The 17,966-nt window shown below is 51.3% G+C and overlaps 1 protein-coding gene across 5 annotated transcripts in view; it reads right to left on the bottom strand.

Moving 5' to 3' along the window:
• Window positions 1-16,674, bottom strand: part of LOC134520106 (uncharacterized) — a 68,854-nt gene extending 52,180 nt beyond the window's left edge. For 2 of the 5 annotated variants that reach the window (XR_010072360.1, XM_063345084.1), the window contains exons 1-5: window positions 15,830-16,674; window positions 14,203-14,474; window positions 13,336-13,805; window positions 9,035-10,101; window positions 6,464-6,685 (exon numbers count right to left, since the gene is read on the bottom strand). The gene's annotated coding sequence lies outside the window, so the exon portion shown is untranslated. The remainder of the gene's footprint in view (window positions 1-6,463; window positions 6,686-9,034; window positions 10,102-13,335; window positions 13,806-14,202; window positions 14,475-15,829) is intronic. The other 3 variants (XR_010072361.1, XM_063345085.1, XM_063345086.1) reach the window with 3 other exon arrangements.
• Between the last annotated feature and the right edge of the window lie 1,292 nt (window positions 16,675-17,966).

The following is a 17,966-nucleotide window of genomic DNA, read 5'->3' as shown; positions in this document are numbered from 1 at the left end:
CACTCCCTCATCTATTATTTACAGACAGTAATACAAATAATTTCCAATTTAAACAGTCTGAGCTGGCCAGCAAAGAGGAGGGAGAGGTGGGGAGAACGCTAAGCAAGGAGAAACTCAAATAAAGAGCAGAAACTAAGAGGAGGGGATGGAAAATCGACTCCCAGTGCCCTCTAGTGGGATGATTTCCTGAGGGGTTCCAAGGTCGGAGGTGTGAACATGCCCAGGAGGCCCAACGAGGTGGCAGACACTGGCTTCTCCTTGCCTGACTTCATCGGTGACCTTCAAGACGCAACCAAGCACTGGTGAAAGTCTATTTTGGACAAGGGTCCACTTTGCTCCAGCTGCGCAGTGGTGCGTTGGGTTTGGTCCCATGCTGTTCATCACGGGTGGTGCTTCATGTTTCCCATTGGCATGGCAAGGTGCTGGTAGAAATGGGCTCTGAAAACCCAGAGCAGGTGCAGTGGCGTTGGGTGCCCAGCCCGGCCTGAAGGCACCGCCCCTGGTGGGGTGTGAACATGGGGTAACATTGAGCTGCAGTTCAGGAAAAGGGTTTTCTGGGTGTTGCAGGAAAATCTTCCCATCTAGAAGATGGGCTGTCCACATGGATGACCAACTCCATCTGTCAGCAGATACGGTTCCCCAAGGCCAGGATTGTTTTCCTGCCTGGTTCCTCTCTCCCTGGATGGAAAATGTTCTCCATCCCTCAGACTGGCTCAAATCAATCTCTCCCACTGCGCTACGTGCCAACCCTTGGAAGATTTATGGATTTGGAGGAGAAACCATGAGGATGGGCCAGCACAGAGGTAGGTGGTTCCCACCCCCACGAAAAAATGCCTGTAAACAGAAAGTTGAAGACCCTGCTGCACAATAGATTTTACCATGTCAAGGAATTAAAACGCAATAGTGTCTCAGCCGCGTTGCTTTGTTTGTTCTCGTCGGCATAGATGGGGCGATCAATACCAGTGAACTCGTGTTATAGCTCTGATCTTTACAAGGCCCTGAAATGATGTCATCTGTGGGTCACATTCGGATTTCATTTAAAGCAGTGCTGATCAGGAATAACTCCAATAAGAACAGGGTTACCCTGGATTTACACCAGGCTAAGGCAGATAAGCCTGAAGATCAGTGACTGAAGGAGAAGAAGTTTCAGCATAAATGATATTACTACAGCAAAGTAGCTTGATTGAAGCACAGGTGTTGAATGTTAATCGCTGTAGGCTTGATCCAGCATCTGCGTAAGTCAAAAGCAATATCCCATTTACTGCAGCATCTCAGGATTAGATCAACAGCAGGTAAATACTCAGGGACTAATTCATCTTTCTCTTGTACCACCTCTAGAGTGTGTGAAGTGCCTGGGACTTCAGTGAAGGCATTCCTGATTTATGCCGGGGTGCAAGAGAGAATCAGGCCCTACCTTCTGCTTTTTGGCTGCTTCCAGGGGATAATGATGGAGCAATTTTACCTTGAGGTTGTTGACTCAGGTGGTCTTGGGTATGACAACAATTTCCAGTGGTACAAGAACAGCAGGTATTTCACAGATCTTCCTAACCAACACAAATGACAGGTTCCAGCTCAGGGCACACTGCTGTCTCCCCTTTGGTAAAGATGAGACTTGGGGGTGATGATTGACCTTTGTTAGAAACGCGTGAGCTCAGCCCTGGTGAAGTTTCTCTCTCCTTCTAGGGTTGGTACTGAGCAGACCGTAGCTGCAGTTACAGACAGGGTCTTTGGCCAGGATGAGCATGGAATAATTTTTTTCCAAACTTTGCAATTTCTTTGTGGTGTTGACTTACAGTGTGTTTGCTGTTGGCCTCGACTGACCATCTCACTTGATCCACGAGGGAGAAGCCGAGGTGTGCACCAACACAGAGGCAAAACCTCTTCCACCCTGAGGGCTGCTTTCCAGGGGCTGGGCTGTGCCTTACCGATGGAGAGGAGCCAGAGCTTGTGCTGAACCCAAGACGACTTCACCTTCCAGACCTGCCACCCTCCTTGGGATGAGTATCCATTAAAGGTTTTGGATGATCTACATGACTTCTGAGTGTAGTGCAAGCACACGGACAGCTTTGTGTTGGACTCTGACCCCAGCCATCATCACTCCTTTGCTGTTACTGCCCCATCCACACTCCTACATAGGCACAAAAGCCCCCAGTATGGACCAGAACTGCACCTCACCACCCGCCCCGACGACATACAGGTGTGCTGGACCCCAGTCCCTTGAGCACCTCAGAGCATCTTAGCCCAAGTAACATGGATGGCAAAAAGAAGCAGCCAAGAGGGTCTGTCCTTGTTCATGTGGTGGGTTGTTAATGGGAACAGCCGCAGCCTGAGACCCCATCGCAGTCTCCCTGCGAGGCTGAGCGCCTCTCGTGCTAGCAGGGGCTCTTGCGACTGGCTCGGAGGGTGTCCCTGGGGCCTCAGGGTCGGTCTCCATCTATCTTCTGCTCCATGTCTGACTATGCCTGGCTAAAGGGAGGGTTACGGGCTTGCTCACGTGCCATGAATGGGTCAGACCCTACGCGATGTTCGCTCTACGTGCGCTGGCAGAGCCCAGCTCGGCTCCGGCACCTGCCCAGTGCAGCTGGAAACACACATTTCATAACTGCTGGTGTTTGTATGGCCGCGCCTGGGTACTCCTGTGGCCAGGCCGGTACATCTTTGTTACGGGTAACTATTTACACTTTAAAAAAAAATACACAATGTCATATTTGCCCTCATCTGGATTCATGAGATGGATTTTGTTACGTTCCCCGTGGTGAAAACCGGTCATTCGTGTCTGCAAATAAACACTGGCATTTTGGCCTCAACCAGCTCATCTCTAACAGCATTAGTTAATTGTACTTTAAAATCCCTCTTTCTGTCCTAAAATGCGCTTTCTGATCATCCTCTCAGTGCAAATATGGTAAATAACTAACCCATATGAACAGCCAGAAAGCCATAAACGTTTTACAGCTGTTAAGCTGAGGTCCGTGAACGCAGACAAAATTTCCACCTCCGTCCCCAAGCTCCAGCCCGGCGCAGTGAGGCTGGCCCGGCGCGGAGGGGAGCGCGGCCGAGCCGGCGGGTGCACCGGGGATGCGCCCGGTTCGTTAAGAAAGGGCTTCTCACCGCACATCGCAGGGAGCCCCTTCGTGGAGCTGAAACGCCTTTGCACCAGGTCTCTCGCTCCCAGCCAGAAAGTATCTCTTTCTCTCTGATGAGAAAAGGGGTTTTTCTAATTTATTGCTTTTATGGGATTGTTCCTCCACAGAGGCACAAATAGCAGCATATCAATAAAGCCAGTCGTTTGAAGTTGGATATTTCCACCTCTGTCACAGCAAAATAATTAAAAAAGGATTCACAAGATCATAAATTGCATGTCACCAAGGACACAGCCTCCTTAACCCTTTAAAAGCCAGGCTGCGCCCACCCATGGCCCGCTTTACCGAAGGCACGAAGGGACGTTTGTTATTTTTAGCGTCTCAACCACGAGGGCTTTCTTGTCTGGAAAGAGATACACTAAGGACCTGTCTGCACCGGGAAGGAGCTGGCTGGCAGGATCGTAGCCCAGCTCGGGTATGCAAATGCACATATAGATTTGATTTTCAGCCAGGCGAACGAGAAGCTGTGCTGCAGACCTGCAAGAGCCGAGCATTTAGTCACATCGAAGTTAAAACACGTTACAAACACATCGGGCGTTGGGGAAAACACTTTCAAACGCATTTGAAGAGTGGCGGCATGGAAAGGGCCTCAAAACATTTGTTCTCCGTTAAAAGCTCCTCTGGCTCCAGCTAGATAATAGAAAAGGATGGAGCCCATCTGGGTCAGAAACTCCCGTTATCCTGCTGATCCCTCCCCAGCACAGACACAGCCAGAACGTATCCCGACTCATTGGAAAAAAAAAAATATGTTAACGCGAGAGAAGAGAATGCATGTTATTTTCTAGGCAGGTTGCAACTTATCTCCCAATACAACAGCCAGCTTGTGCTCCAGCCTAATTTGATCACAGCCAAGGTTAACAACCATTGTTAAACTCTGCAGGTCAAATCCTGCCCTCTTATAAATCCAGGAGAACTCCGTGGAAAAGGCTGGGGATGTAAATCTCCAGGCCGGAGTCCTGGTGGCGTGTGGGAGGTGGGCTCCTGGACTCGGCGGTGCGGCAGGGCTGGATGGAGAGGTGTGGGACCGAATGGCGTGTGCTGGGCTGCGGGCAGAGGAACGAACCAGGGCAGCAAGTGCCTGTCGCTGCGGGGGGGGGAAACCCAACCCCCAGACAGGTGGCAGGTCGTTGGTTTGGTTTTGCTTTCAAAAAGAGACCACTCTCCGAAGCGTGCGTTAGGAGAAGTCCCGCTGGAGGTGGATTAGTGGGAAGAACGGAGCTGAGATAAGTGTGGTTTATCGCAGGGCGGTGTATTATATTACACATATCCCATGGCTACATCCTCTATAACCAGCACGTGAGGGAGGCGTGCGCTTTTGCCTCCTTATACCCTCCTGACCCGAGACAAATCCCTCGGAAAATAGTGCTTTTTCCTTTTTGTTACCCCAGCAAGAGGATGGTGATAGGGTAAGGGGTGGACGTATTTTTCCCAACCTGAGGCTTCTTGTGTAATCTCCTTAGTGAAAGAAGGAATGAAAATAGCCATTCCTGTATCCCCGTTTAGTAACACAACTTCAGAGTTTACTTGGGAAGGACGCTCCCGGAAGAGCGAGATTTGGGGCATGTTGCTCCACTGTCAGAAGCTCGGGCAGAAGCGACACCCAGCGCCCGGGTGGCACCCGCAGCGCCCCTCGTCAGGGAGCCCGTGTGAGCTGCGCAGCCTCCAGACCTCCCCGCCCTCAACCAGGGATAACTGGGGCCACAAAGAGCCGTAAAACTGGAGGGAGAGGCGCGATTCCCCTTCGCCCCTGCCCTGCGCCAGCACAAGGCCGGGTGCAGAGGGCAGGAGAGGGAACAAGCGCCGTGCTGAAGCGCCAAACGCGCTCAAATGTCCTCCTTAGACACAACAAAGCTTTACCAGCCACAGCAGATAAAAAACACATAGTAGGTAGGTTAACAGGCGGTGCAGAGGGTCTAAAGCTAATTTTATCCAAGCACAGCGTTGCTTGCCCTATGACAGTCTCAGAAAGTCAAAGGAGCTCAAAGTCTCTGTGCCAAAACAGCATCAGTTTAGTGATGACCGGCAACAAACACAATACGATGAAAACCTTCAGCCTGGATGTCAGGAGGAGGAAAGCAGATGTAGAGCAACAACACGGCTGGTGGGTGCTCGGTTTTAACAAATACCCTTTCCCAGACTTTTTTTTACCACTGCAGTGCAGACTGCAGGGGAAGGGGCTCACCGAGCTCACCCGTTGCGTGGGTGTAAAATCACGAGCAGATGCCGACCCTCGGGAGCCCTGCCCTGCCTCCCGGCTCCTCTCGCGACATGACACCAAATTAGGACCCTTCAGCGGCAGAGCCGCAAACTGGGCAGACAGGGCTAAACGGCCCCTGGGTGCGGGATTACCAGGGCTTTGCCGGAGGACGGGGAATTGCAGGTCCCTTCCCATCACGGCCGGGCAGAGAGGGCCCGAGGAGGAGGGGGCACATATGGAGAAGGGCAGCAGCTGAGCCCCGGCTGGAGACCCCCGGGGACGGGCCGGAGGGGGGTGGGAAAAGCGGAGGCTGAACAGCAGCGCCCGAAGCAGGACAGATAAATGGATGTCAGGGAGGGAGAAGGTGCCCAGAGTGTGGCTCTGCTTAAACAGGAGGAATAAAGGAGACAGAAAAGCGGACTTCTCTTAGGGCTGACACCAAACATCTGCAGGAACAGCTATTTTTGCTGACCCTGTCTGATGCCACCACGGGAGAGCGGTTGGTGAGTGGGTTTAGGAGTCCTACAGAGACACCGAACCCATTTCTCTCTCCTGTCCTCGTGGCCTCCAGACTCCCATGGGTCGGGAATGGAGGTCTTTATTTCACAGGCCATGAAACAAAGCAAGATCTTTTATGCTCCAGAGCAACACACAGAGACCTGTGCCTCCGCTGGAAAATTTCATTCAGGGACCCACGAGCTGGAATAAGTTAAAATCACAGTTTTATTCCTAAGTGGTAGGAATACATTGCTGCCCTTCCAGATAATTTTTCTATTATCTATGCAAAATAAAGAATATAGATAAATAATGAGATCTTACAGTACCTATCAGACTAGCTATAATAAGCATTTTGAGCAGGATGAAATACTTGTCTTATTAGGAGAGCTGAAGGTGTGAAGTTTGCCACCAGCTCCAAAGTGTAGAGATGCTCATACGACATCTGTCTCTTAATATTCGTTAGCAAACTGACAGCTAATGTAACAGGGACCTTCACATTATCACTAATCCATCAATGGTACTCGTGTGGCTCCCATCACCATAACACCCGAGTGCCTCTAGCATCCCTGCAGCACGCCTGTGAGAAGCAGCAAGATGATTATCCACAGAGGACTCACATAATCCGTACCTGAGCCTCTGATCAAGCGGTGAGGAGGTCTGAGGGAGGGGAAAATCTTTCTTTTCCATGCTGGGGGCACAGTCTTGATGGCATCAGTTGGTCTGACTGCTTGGTGACCTTCAAGCTGGATCTCCATACCACCAAAAGTGGTTGTCCCAGGGGAGGGTTATCTGTGCTTGTGCTGCAACACCAACAGCCAGACCGTGTTGGACCAGAGGGGTCTGAGAAAACCTGCGAGGAGATAAATGAAAAGAAAATTGAGGGAATGTGTCTCTCCACCAGCTTTGTCCCAGAGTGTTTCTATTTGGCCTTGGGATGAGCTGACGGTGAGGGTGTTTTGCTTTGGCCTTCCCACCACCAGCCATCCCATCACTCATCACTGCCTCGTGGCACATGGAGACCCCAGAGAGGTCAAAGCAGGAGTGGAGGAGCCATAGCATGTACCCTGTGCACCCGCGATGGGACCAGAGGCAGGAAACCTCAGCTGTGATTCGAGAGGTGGGATTACTCTGGGCTGGCAGGGACCCCGCTAACGGGCACGGTGGTGTCTACAGCAAACCAGAAGGTCAGGAGATGTGAAGTGGGATTCAGACAGGGCGAGGAGCCCCTGCCATCCTCGCCTGGCCACCAGAGGTGACAGCCCCTTCCTTCCCTCCAAGCACGCCAGACGCACGCGGGACGGCCTCCCTTTTAATTTAAGAACTAGCAAATCCCGTTGTACCGCAGCAACTATCAACCAGCCTCTTCCAGCAAACTGCCCTCCAGGAGCAAGGAGGGCATTAAAAAGGCTTTAAAAACCAATTCCAAGCCCGGAGAGCCCACCCTTTCCCTAACGTCATCCTCGGCACCCGAGGGAGGCAGCGCCAGGTCCCCCGGGAGCCCAGAGCAGAGCTCCCCTCGCCTCGCCGAGCCCAGGAGCAGGCAGAGAAACATCATTTTCTCTCTCCAACCCTTTGAACTACGCTCCCGAGCAGAGAGGAGACAAAGGAAAAGAAAAAGGGGGAATTAATTCCAGGCAGTTGAGTGCGTTCCCTGCTCTAGCTCAGTTTGGAGTAGGTACACATAATAATAACTTTTTAATAATAATTTAATTTATAATGCGCCCCCCTGCCAAGGCACTCAAGGCACTACACAAACAATTAAAATATGATTATAATAAATAAACAACAATAATTAAAACATCATAAACCAGACACTATTAGAGCCAAACCAAACGCTAAAAAGCAAAACAAAGCAGCATCTTTGGAGGAAGGAGATCCTCGCACAATTCATCTTCCAAATCTCCTGTTGATGTTAGATTGAAATTCTCCTGTGAAGCTGTTTCTGCATCTGCAAAGATTTTGGCAGTGTCACAGTCATTAAAAAAATGGATTTTTATACCGCCATAAATTAACTGGAGTTTTGCAAGGCTGTAATAACGCAACATTCGCTTTCATTTGAATAAATTCAAAACTCGGTTTACTCAGGAAACTCAGTTTATGGCGCCGAGTTTGTGTTGACTGCCCCGAGTTCGGGAAAAACACACATTCATTTTATTCGCAGTTCATAAAACGTGCCTCATTACAGGAACCAGAATGTTTCTATAGACACAAGGATGGCGTTCTAAAGATCCAAAACGAACCCCCAAAACTGAATAGCAGACCAGCCTTCTCCTGGCCGCCGGCTCCTTGGGGCCAATGGGATCGGCTTGTCCCAGTTTACACAACTGGAACCAAAAGACCTACACTAACAAAAGAAGCAATCTTCCTCCAAAACAAACGAAATCCCCACTCGCGCCAGCCAAAAGCCGTGCACTGAACTCTAATGATTAAAGGAGACAGGCTCTGTCGAGGCAGAGGTGGACCTGAAACGCAGCCAGTCGGACCCTCTTCTGAAAAAACCTGGCCACCAGCCCTCCGACAATTACATCCAGGATCCGTTCACTTGAGCGCCTCAGCTGATCTCAGTTGTTGTGGCAGCGCATGAAGGGAAAAGCCTCCTCGCAAACCCAAACCACACGGGGATTTCTCCATGCTAGGGAAAAAACCCCAACCAAAACAAAACGCGTTAGGAAGATGAAGCCGGGGGTTTTCTTCCAGCACAGGGAACCAGTTAAGGACGTTTTCCATCTCATCCCCCCGAGGTTTTGTTCTCACGGGTATTACTTTGAGCTTCAAATCCAAGCGAATCTTAGAAATGGAGGGAACGGCAAACGAGACCACGTGGTTCTCACACACAAAGCCACCTTTTGGCCCGGGTTCGTTCAAAATGAGCCTTCCAAAGGGTTCGTGAACCTTAGCGTATTGTGTCACAACTTCAAACTTTTCAAAGCAGGTAAGATGTCTACAGTTGGAGAAACCGCTACAGGTTTTGGGCACAGAGAGGATGCTTTTGTTTGTTTCTATATTCTCCTATAAGGACTCTCTCACTTAAAAAGGAAACGAACCACAGAGTCCTGGTTCCCTGCATAGCCACCGCCAGGAACGGCCCCGGACTCTGCTCCAGGTGTGTGCTGGAATAGGACCCCTTTGTGTCTGAAGGGAAAAGGTGATTTCAAGGAGGGGGCCACATTACCAGTGTTGGCATCTGATTGTTTTTTACCTTCACTGAATGCAGCTTCCTCCCTCTCCAGATCTCATTCCTGCCTTAATGCTCTATTGCCTTTTGTAGAGATGGTCCTTCCTGGATGCTCTCCTCTTGCGAAGGACTTTCCAAGGAGCTCATTTTCTGGCAGTGACCTGTGTCTGGGTAGCAAGGACCATTGGTGAGTCAGGATTCCTGGAGTTTTCCCAAATCCTCCACCCTGCATAAAAGCCGTTAAGCAAATTTCAAATTTCCACTCCATGGAGGTAACTGGAAATTCGTGCTTCTGGGGCTGCTCAGTGGATGTGGTAGGTCCACCTTCTCCTCCAGGAGTTCTACTGGCAGACATCAGCGTTTGGAGTCCAGCTCCCCGTAAATAGTTTCTATTTTCCTTGGAGTTGGAGCGTACTGGAACACGGAGCAGCTCATCCAAGTCTTCTGCTCTCCCTCATGCTGGGCCACCTTTCAGCTAAAAGATTCAGGGCTGAATCTTTTAGCTGATTCTGGGATGAATCACAGAAAATTTGCATTCAGTTTTCTGTATCACCTTTCTACAAGTGTCCTGTGTGACCTCGAAGAGGTGACTTGGACACAAATGGTCAGATGCCTCCTTCCCATTGGTTTCAAAGAGAGCCAAGCATCTAAACGCCATGGAGGATCTGGATTAGAGCTCTGTGCCTCAGTTTCCCCATGTGCTTTCCTACCTCCCAGGACAGATTGGACATCAGTACATCAGCAGTTTTTCTCCTTAGCTTCCTCGTTCACTTAATAATCAGCATTTTTAACTCAGATTTGGGCAACCGTGTGATGTAGATTCTGCACACGCCAGCACTTCACCACAGCAAAAAAAACCTAGCTGGAGGTTTGTCCTGAAGTTACACTCAGTGTCTTCCTTCCAGATGTCGCTCGGGGCGCTGATTCATTTGGAAAGACCCTTCTGAAACTGGGGCCACTTACAGTGACTCCCCAGATCCTCTGGGGCTGGGGTAGCTCCCGCACAGGGGCTCGGAAGGCGTCGGGAACCGCTGACACTTGAGAGCAGAAATGAGAAGACAGAGGCAGCAGAATTTATTTTATGACAAATCCTAAAAGGAAATTATGCAAAGTAATAAAATAAAGAAGAATTATAAATGAGGACAAGAAATGGGTGAAATATAGAATATATTACAGGCAGACAGGAAGGTACAGGAGGAGAACTGAAGGCAGAAGTGCTGAGTTAAAGGATAATTATTAGGAACTGGCTGGTAGGCTGAAGGGAAGAGGGCGTTTGGTAGGGGGATTGGTACCAAAGGAAGCCGCAGCATTTTCTGCACCGCGGCATTAGCAAAGCATCTCCCTGTTAGATGCGCCTTGGGGATGCTGTGGGGCGACAGCCGCCATTCGCTATTCGGGTGCAAGCCCATAAATCCGGGGACAAGGTTGTTCCCGCTTTGACCGACAGTTAAAATAAGCCCAAACCAAGGAATCAAAGGCCTGGGTGGTCACAGCCCCGGCGGCACCGCATCCTGCGGGAGCTGCTGGCACGGCCTCGGCCGTCCCCCGTCCTCGCGGCCCTGCCTGGATCCCTTCTCATCAGCCTCCCCCGGCCCTCGCTGGGGAGCGGGGCTGGAAGGGAGATGACCCCCCCGCAAATCCCCCACCAGAGGTTATCCACGGCGAGCGGGAGGGGGCCAGGGGGGCCGGGGTTTTGTCTGGGGAATCCTTTGGAGAGTTGGGGAGCCCCAGGTGCGGGGAGGGGGCGAGGGAAGCCCTTGCTCCGGCCAGGGACCCTCAGTGGGTGCAGGCGATGGCAGGAGGAGCTGGTCCCAGGCCCGCGGCCCCAGCTGTCAGTCTGAGCGATGAATTACATGCTATAAGAAGGTGTTGACAGGAGCAGCTGGACATCAGAGAGTGATGAAAAGGGAACAAAATTCATTCCGAGTTCAGACAGACTGGCTCGTTAGGGGCACCGGCGGCAGAGGCCACAGAAACATTGCTCCATCTCCTGGACATCCACTGAACCGGCTCCCGAAAAAGCCGAGAGCCCCCAAAACCCCTTCCCGGTGTGGGGGCAGCCCCCCAGTCCTCTCGGTCCTCTCGGTCCCCTCACGGTCCCTGCACCCCCCGGCCGGGGCTGAGCCGGCCCCAGCCTGGGATTCAGTTTGGAGATCTTCAAAAGAAACCCAAATCAAAAGACTTTTTGTCCCTCTTGTTTAAGGATGTAATGTGTATAAATTGTATGAAGAGGAATGGGGGGGGGGGGGGGGGGGCACGGACGGGAACATTTGGCATCAAAACAATTATCTCCATTTTAATGCAAACTAAACGACATGCTAAAGGGGAATTGTTTCGTACATATGTACAGCAAGTGAACATTAAACCATACGGCTAATAATTAACTGCCTCGACATTACCCTTGCTGTGTTAAATACGAGGGTGTCCCCTTACATTTAATGTACGGGGAAGTTTGAGGACACGAAGGTCCCGTATGAGATTATTCCTAAAGCTGTGAAGCTGTGAAAATAACAAAGAGGCGGGTTTTTTTGTTTTGTTTTGTTTTGTGGTTTTTTTTTAAGCCAAGCTACTTCTTGGCATTCAGAGAAGTTGGCAGAGAGAAAAAAGTGTCAGTCCTTCTCCCACCCCTTTCCTCCCTCTCTCCCTCCCTTCCTCCGACTCTCCTCCCTTTCCTGACTTCCACTTCTTTCTGCCGCTGGAGAAAAAGAATAGCAAATTCAGAGAAAATTTCATTGAGGTTATTCAAAGAGTTTTTCATGGATTATTTACACAAGTGCTGTTCAAACAGCCTTTGTCTGAACATCCCTTGAAATCTGCACCCAATCCTTTCAGATTCAAAGCAATAGCTCAGGGGAGACAAAGGGGAGCGGCTGACATGGGTTTCCTCTGCAAGTGAATGAGAGGTCTGGCTAAACACAGGAGGGCTTGGGGATCACAAGCTCCCTTTCAGCCTGCAAAATAAACACTAATCTGAAGCCGGGCAGCTGTACCTCTGACCAGCCTGCCCCGTCCGCCGCCCTGCAAGGAGCGGGACACGCACGCGGTCGCTCATCGGAGGGTGGCATGGCACCCCTGTCCTGCACCCCAACCTGCAGCACCCTGCCCTGCTGCCGTCCCAGCCCTGGGGACCCTCCCTCCAGGATGGGGACAGGGACACAAGGTGTCCCGAGCCACCGCCTGCCCAGACCTCCAGCCAAGGGACGCGTGGAAGCCACCTCCTGGCTGTGATGGTGGCAGAGCTAAACCCGAATGAGAGCGGGGTGGGCTCCCGCAAAGGCCGTGAGTATAAAGAAGCTGATTCTCCAAGCAGAGAAAAGAAAGAGGGACGGCGGATGGGAAGGGAGGGTGAACCGAGGCAGGCAAAGCAGCTGTAGGAATACTACAAGGTGTCCCCATGTTTGCCACCAACCCACAGCCCGCTCTCCATCCCAACGCTCCCTTCCCCTCTGCCCTCTGGCAGAGGAACAGGGCTCACCTCCCAAACCAGGCACAACAGGCGGATGAAATGGTAGGAATGCACACAACAGGATCAATTAAAATCAAGGGAGTAAGGGAAATATGTCTGAAAGGCCAAATTCTGCCTTAAGTTATACCCCTGGCAAGGACGGTGCCTGCTGTTGAGCAGCGAAGCCCCTGCTCCTGCCACACCTGCCCGTCCTCCCTGTGCTCAAAGGAAACCCACCGGTAGGTACGTTCTCTTCAAGTTTTCACAACTTTCGGTTGTCACTTCTTTTAGACTGAAATGGGGAAAACATCCTACACGTGTAGTTCGATCAGTCCCTCCAAGTGCTCTGTACACCTCTCCATTGCATTCATTTCTTCTTCACCTTATTTCCTGCACCCCTGCTTTGCAGCTCATACCTGCCTGTTTCTGGTTTTCCATCCCAGTATCAAACATGAATTTATTCCAAGGAAAAGAACCCATTTTTCTGCTTTGTTTGATATATTGCAAAAGACTCGCCCCAATCTCATCTGCTGGCATTGGCCTCTGAAAACCTCCCACTACCTGGAGAAATAAATCCTTCTTCCTTCTCCACCTGTTTCTTTTTCCTTTCAGGTCTTCCCCTTCCTCCCCTCTGGCTTTCCCACTTTAAGAGCAATATTTTCCTCCCCTGTCTTATTCTCTTCCTTTCCCACCTCCATCCCTTTCACTCTCTTCTGGCTGTCTCCACAGAAGCACGTGAATGGAACGCACCACTCAGGTGCCAGGGCTGGACACAACAGCCCCACTTCCAGGTGCCCCAGAAGTCTTGGTCTCTGTCTCTGCTCCACCACTGGAGGCAGCAGAAGCAGGTGCAAGAAACCCTGTTTGGGGAGTAACTTACCACCGGAGGAAGTTTCTCCCTGACTTCGGTAGCTGAGGGTTAGCAGAGTCCTGGTGCAGCCACCCTGAGATGCTCTCCGGACCCCTTCACAGGTTGTTGTTGCGTTGTTTGGTTTCTATTTTTCTGTTTAAATTCCTACAACTCTGCATATAGTTATCCAGAAAAACATTGAACCTCCTCTCGAACTCTGTTCAGCTTTCAGCCTTCACGGCATCGCGGGGCAGCGATTTCCAGCCTACCTGGGTGTTGATAAAGACGTGACCATGTTTTATTTTTCAGCCGCTCTGAACTGATCAGGTTTTCCCGTTTCATTCATCACTAAGAGAGAGAGGAAGGAGAGCCCCCTGCAAGGCCGTTTTATCCCTCTTTGAGTCCCACACAATCCTTGAGTCTTATGGAATTATCACTTTTAACTTTCCCGGAGTGATGCTGCTTGTGAGTCACCTTTAGTGCTGAAGAAGTAGCCTCTCCTGACAAGAAGATTAAAATCCCATTACTTGTTATTCATGTGTTATTTAATGATATTTTTTCCATTATGTATTTATTTATTTTTAAGTTGCTTGCTTTGAATCTTGAGTCAGTGTTTTTCATATTAAGTGTAGTTTCTAGTTTGTTTTTCTAATTGGAATGAAATAAAAACAGAGTGGAATTTTTTAGTGGGTATTTTTGTGGTTATTAAAGGAATGAGAAAAACAAACCCCAACAACTGATGACCAAACCCCAACGCCAGTAGTGCAGCCGCACAGGATAAGGGCAAAAAAGGCAGCCCCTTTCCTGCCAGGAGCACAGCAAACGACATTAAAGACGGCCCTGCCGCGCAACAAAAAGCCCTCAAACTCCAAAACATCCCTCATAGAAGATTGTTACCTCTCTTTTAATGATCTGCTTCCAAGTGGCGACCGTATAAACTCTGGCTTGAGGACAAGCTCTTCTTACACAGGTATCTCTCCATCTTCAGGGAAGGTGGGATGAAAGGAGACTTGCACATTCCATATGTTTTTCGGGGATGGCAATATCTACTTTGGTGGAGGACATATCATCTTGGTGACTGGACAACTCCGAAGAGGCAATTCCATGGCCTCATCCAACAGAGATCTCACACCGGCGAGGAGATTCCTCTAAGACAACCGTTTCAGGGCCTGAAAGGAAACCCGAGAAAAATGGCCGTTATTGGTGAGATGAAGAGATGAAGAGATGAAGAGAGGAAGAGATGAAGAGAGGAAGAGATAAAGAGTCAAATGGAAGACAGAGGATGGGGAAAGAAAGATGGATGGTGAAGAGCGAGAAGAAGGAGGAGGCTCCAAAAGGAAAATAAGTAATCAGGATAGGTAAAGGTAGATCCAGGCAGAGAAGTGGGAGGGAGTCAAATGGGAGGTCAGAAGGGAAACTGCTGCAGAAAAGAGAAAAGATGGTCAGGAGGAGAAGGAAAAGCGTGATGAGGAGGGAGCAGCAGGAGGGATGGATATGGTGGGAAGGGGCTTGCAGAGACGAAGGGAGCCGGGAGGGGAGAGAGGAGAAGAACAAAACTTTGCCCATGCTGCGGTGCAGCGCTCCTCCTGCATCTCTTGGATGCATTTAACAGAGGCCTGGAAGAATCTTCATTTATCAGGAATTCAATTAAGTGGAATGGTCTTTATTAATTTTATAGGAATTATTTGTACAGGAGGGCCTGGAGCGAGGAAAGGGCTCCTGGAGCCATTTCTCCTGCCAACGCCCCGGGTCAGGTAGGCACTGGCAGCGCAGTCTCACCAGTTGAGATATTAATGAGATGCCTCTAGGTGCAAATGATAGTTTAATAGGTGTTACTTAACGGGAGCGCCCCTCGCCTGCGCACGCCAGCACGCGCGGCTCCTGACGAGGCTGCCTCCTTGTTAGAATAAGTAATTAGAATGTAGGAACACTCACTTTGACACTTTAATAAAGTGTCAGCCGTCATCAATTTAGTATTTAATAAAAATAAAATTAAATATTTACTACATTTTTATAACTTCATATTTAAAATACGTGTTCCGGAAATTTGGGGGATTTAAAATGAGGTCCTGCTAGGACGCTGGTCCCCGAAAATAAGACCCACAATTTCTTCTTGGGGTATTTTTTCCCTCACGGGGAGGAAGGACTTTGTTATGGACACCAAAACCCAGCAGCACATGGAGGGAAGTGTTCTTATGTGGGGTGGAGGAGAGGTTTCCTCCTCCATCTTCTGAGCCTCCCTGTGCTGTATGGAGGCCAAGGATGAACTGAACAAGTCCACCCCCGACTGCCGCTGCCAACAACAGCCAGCCACCTCCGAGCAGCAGGGAAAAACACAACTTTGTTCCTATTTTGTTGGTAGAAGAGCCTTCCAAACCAGAGGTTGGAAAGCAAAACAGAAGACAAGCCTGAAGATTAAAGCATGCTTTAAGCCTGGAGGGAACCTGGAAGCTAAACCAGCTTAAATGAGTTTATTCCCCTTCGACGTCACCACCCCAAGTTCACACCTCCTCCAGGTGCCCACCTGGCCGAGGGGAGCCCAGCACTGATGTGCCGTGCTGGGACCTCAGGGTGCAGGTGACATCCCGGTGACGAAGCGGTACGGGCGGACCCACGGGGTGGTCGGTGGTCCAGCAAAACGGCCCCTGCTAAAACAAAGAGCAAAGACGCGGGAGCCCGGCCACCCTGGCAGAACAGAGCCCTTTTGGGGTGCACAGACACCCTGTCTGCGCCTGCAGAGCACCGAGGGCCTCTGCCAACCCGGGGCGAATGTTTTGGAAAACAAAAGGCGAGAGGAACCAGCAGAAGGAGGTGCAGAAAGTCCCACCGTGGAGATGCCTTGGCAACACTGGGAGGGGGGGGGTGTTCCCCAGATAGCCCCCTGCTAACGAGGGATCCTGTCTCGGAGACTAATGAGTCACCGCTGAAACCCTGGCAACAATTATTTAAATTGAAGCTGCCACCCTCTTGCTCGGGGAGCGGGGAGAGCGCGCTGACGTCTGCCTTTTGGGGGGGTCCCGGCAGGCTGCGTGCAGCCGGGGTGTTGCTCCTGGGGGGACTGAGAGTGTTGTCGCCCCCACCTTAGAGTACCAGGAGACTTGTGCAGCACCACCAGACACCTTGGGCCAAGGCCAAGCTCAGCCCCTGGGGTTTCTCTAAGAAGAAAAGCTCTTGCCCCTGGGCACAAGGCAGATTTTACCCCAGGCACCAGGCAGGGTGGGTTTTTTGGGGGGAGGTGGGTAGCTCTTACCTCTGGGGTGCTTTGGTTGCATTCCCACCTCCCGGACCCTCAGCTCTCACATCTGGGTCCTCATCCAGAGGAGGGCCACATCCACCCAGAAAAAGAAGGCAAACCAGCAATACCCCCAAGTCACATCCAAACAGGATTAAAAATGAAGATTTTTTTTTTTTTTTTTTTTTTTTTATACTCCCCTGGAAACTATTTCCTGGCTGTTCTATCCACAAAACGTTTGCGGCAAAGGGATGCAGGCATCCTGACGTCCTCCAAGCACTTTCCTGAGGCTGAGCCCTGGGGTTGCTGGGGTGGCTGTGGGTCTCTGAGCCGCGATGCTCGGGGAAGCGCCGGCTCTGGGTGGGAGGGCTGGAGCTGGGCTGGCCGGAGCGGGGTGTGCAGGGGGACGAGCGGGGCCGGGGGGGCACCCGCCGCTGCCGGTGAGGCCAGGGATGGGCTCCCACCCGCCCACGGGTGCCAGGCACGGTGCTGTGGAAAAGAGTGCCACGCTGCGTCTGTGCGGGGCCTTACAGCACACGCAGCTCCCGGGGGACACGCAGCCGCCGGCTCCAGCTGTCCCCGTGCCGGTGGCTTCCCCTCGGTGTCCTGCACCACGCCAGGAATGGCCAGCAGCAGCGTCCCACTGAGAAAACAACCTGCCCAGGAATCAAAGGAAGAAGAAATCTTCCTGACCGCGGCAGCCGGCAGTGATCCCTGCGGCTGTAGCAAAATTCCTGCGCTGCTGCCCGAGGGATGGGAGCAGGCAGCGAGCGACAGCCCGGGCATCACCATGGGAAAGCCCTGCGAGGGGCGGCTGCTGCGGCAGTGGGGCAGCAGGGAGACCTCCACCTGCGCCAAAAAACACTCAGCCAGGAACCTGGGGTATGGACCAGCTGCTCGTGCCCTTTGCGAGGTCTGGATGGGGGTAACACACCTGGGCAGTGATGCACTTGTTTCCTCCTCCTCCTCCGAAAGCTGAAGACAAGAACGGCAGGAGGTCTAGCAGAAAGGACGTTCTCATTAAGGCTCTGGAAAGAAAACTTTTAAATCACTGCTGGGAAAGTTGGGCATGACACAAACCCGGAACGGCAACAGGTGCAGTCGGGATCTCTCGGCTGCCTGGACTCATCCCAGCAAAAGGCATTAATGTGGCCAAGGGTAGGTCACGGATGTCAGGGGGAAGAGCAGAGTGAGCTTCCACAGCACAGAGGGACACACCTGGAAAAGGGACGGCTCTAGAGGGACCAGGAGCTGCTGTGAAGCAGCAGCTCAGCACCAGCTCCCCGCAGGCTTCTCTAGCCAAAGAATTGACAGGATCCCTGGATGGATGAACACAGGAGGTCTGTGTAACACCAGCATCTCTCTGCTCAAAGGTATAAGCAATAAAATGAATAATAAAATAGAATAAAGAAGGGTGGCTGTGGATCAA

The sequence above is a fragment of the Chroicocephalus ridibundus genome, chromosome 8, assembly GCF_963924245.1.
Source record: "Chroicocephalus ridibundus chromosome 8, bChrRid1.1, whole genome shotgun sequence".
NCBI classification, from domain to species: Eukaryota; Metazoa; Chordata; class Aves; order Charadriiformes; family Laridae; genus Chroicocephalus; species Chroicocephalus ridibundus.
This window is presented reverse-complemented; position numbering and strand designations above follow the sequence as displayed.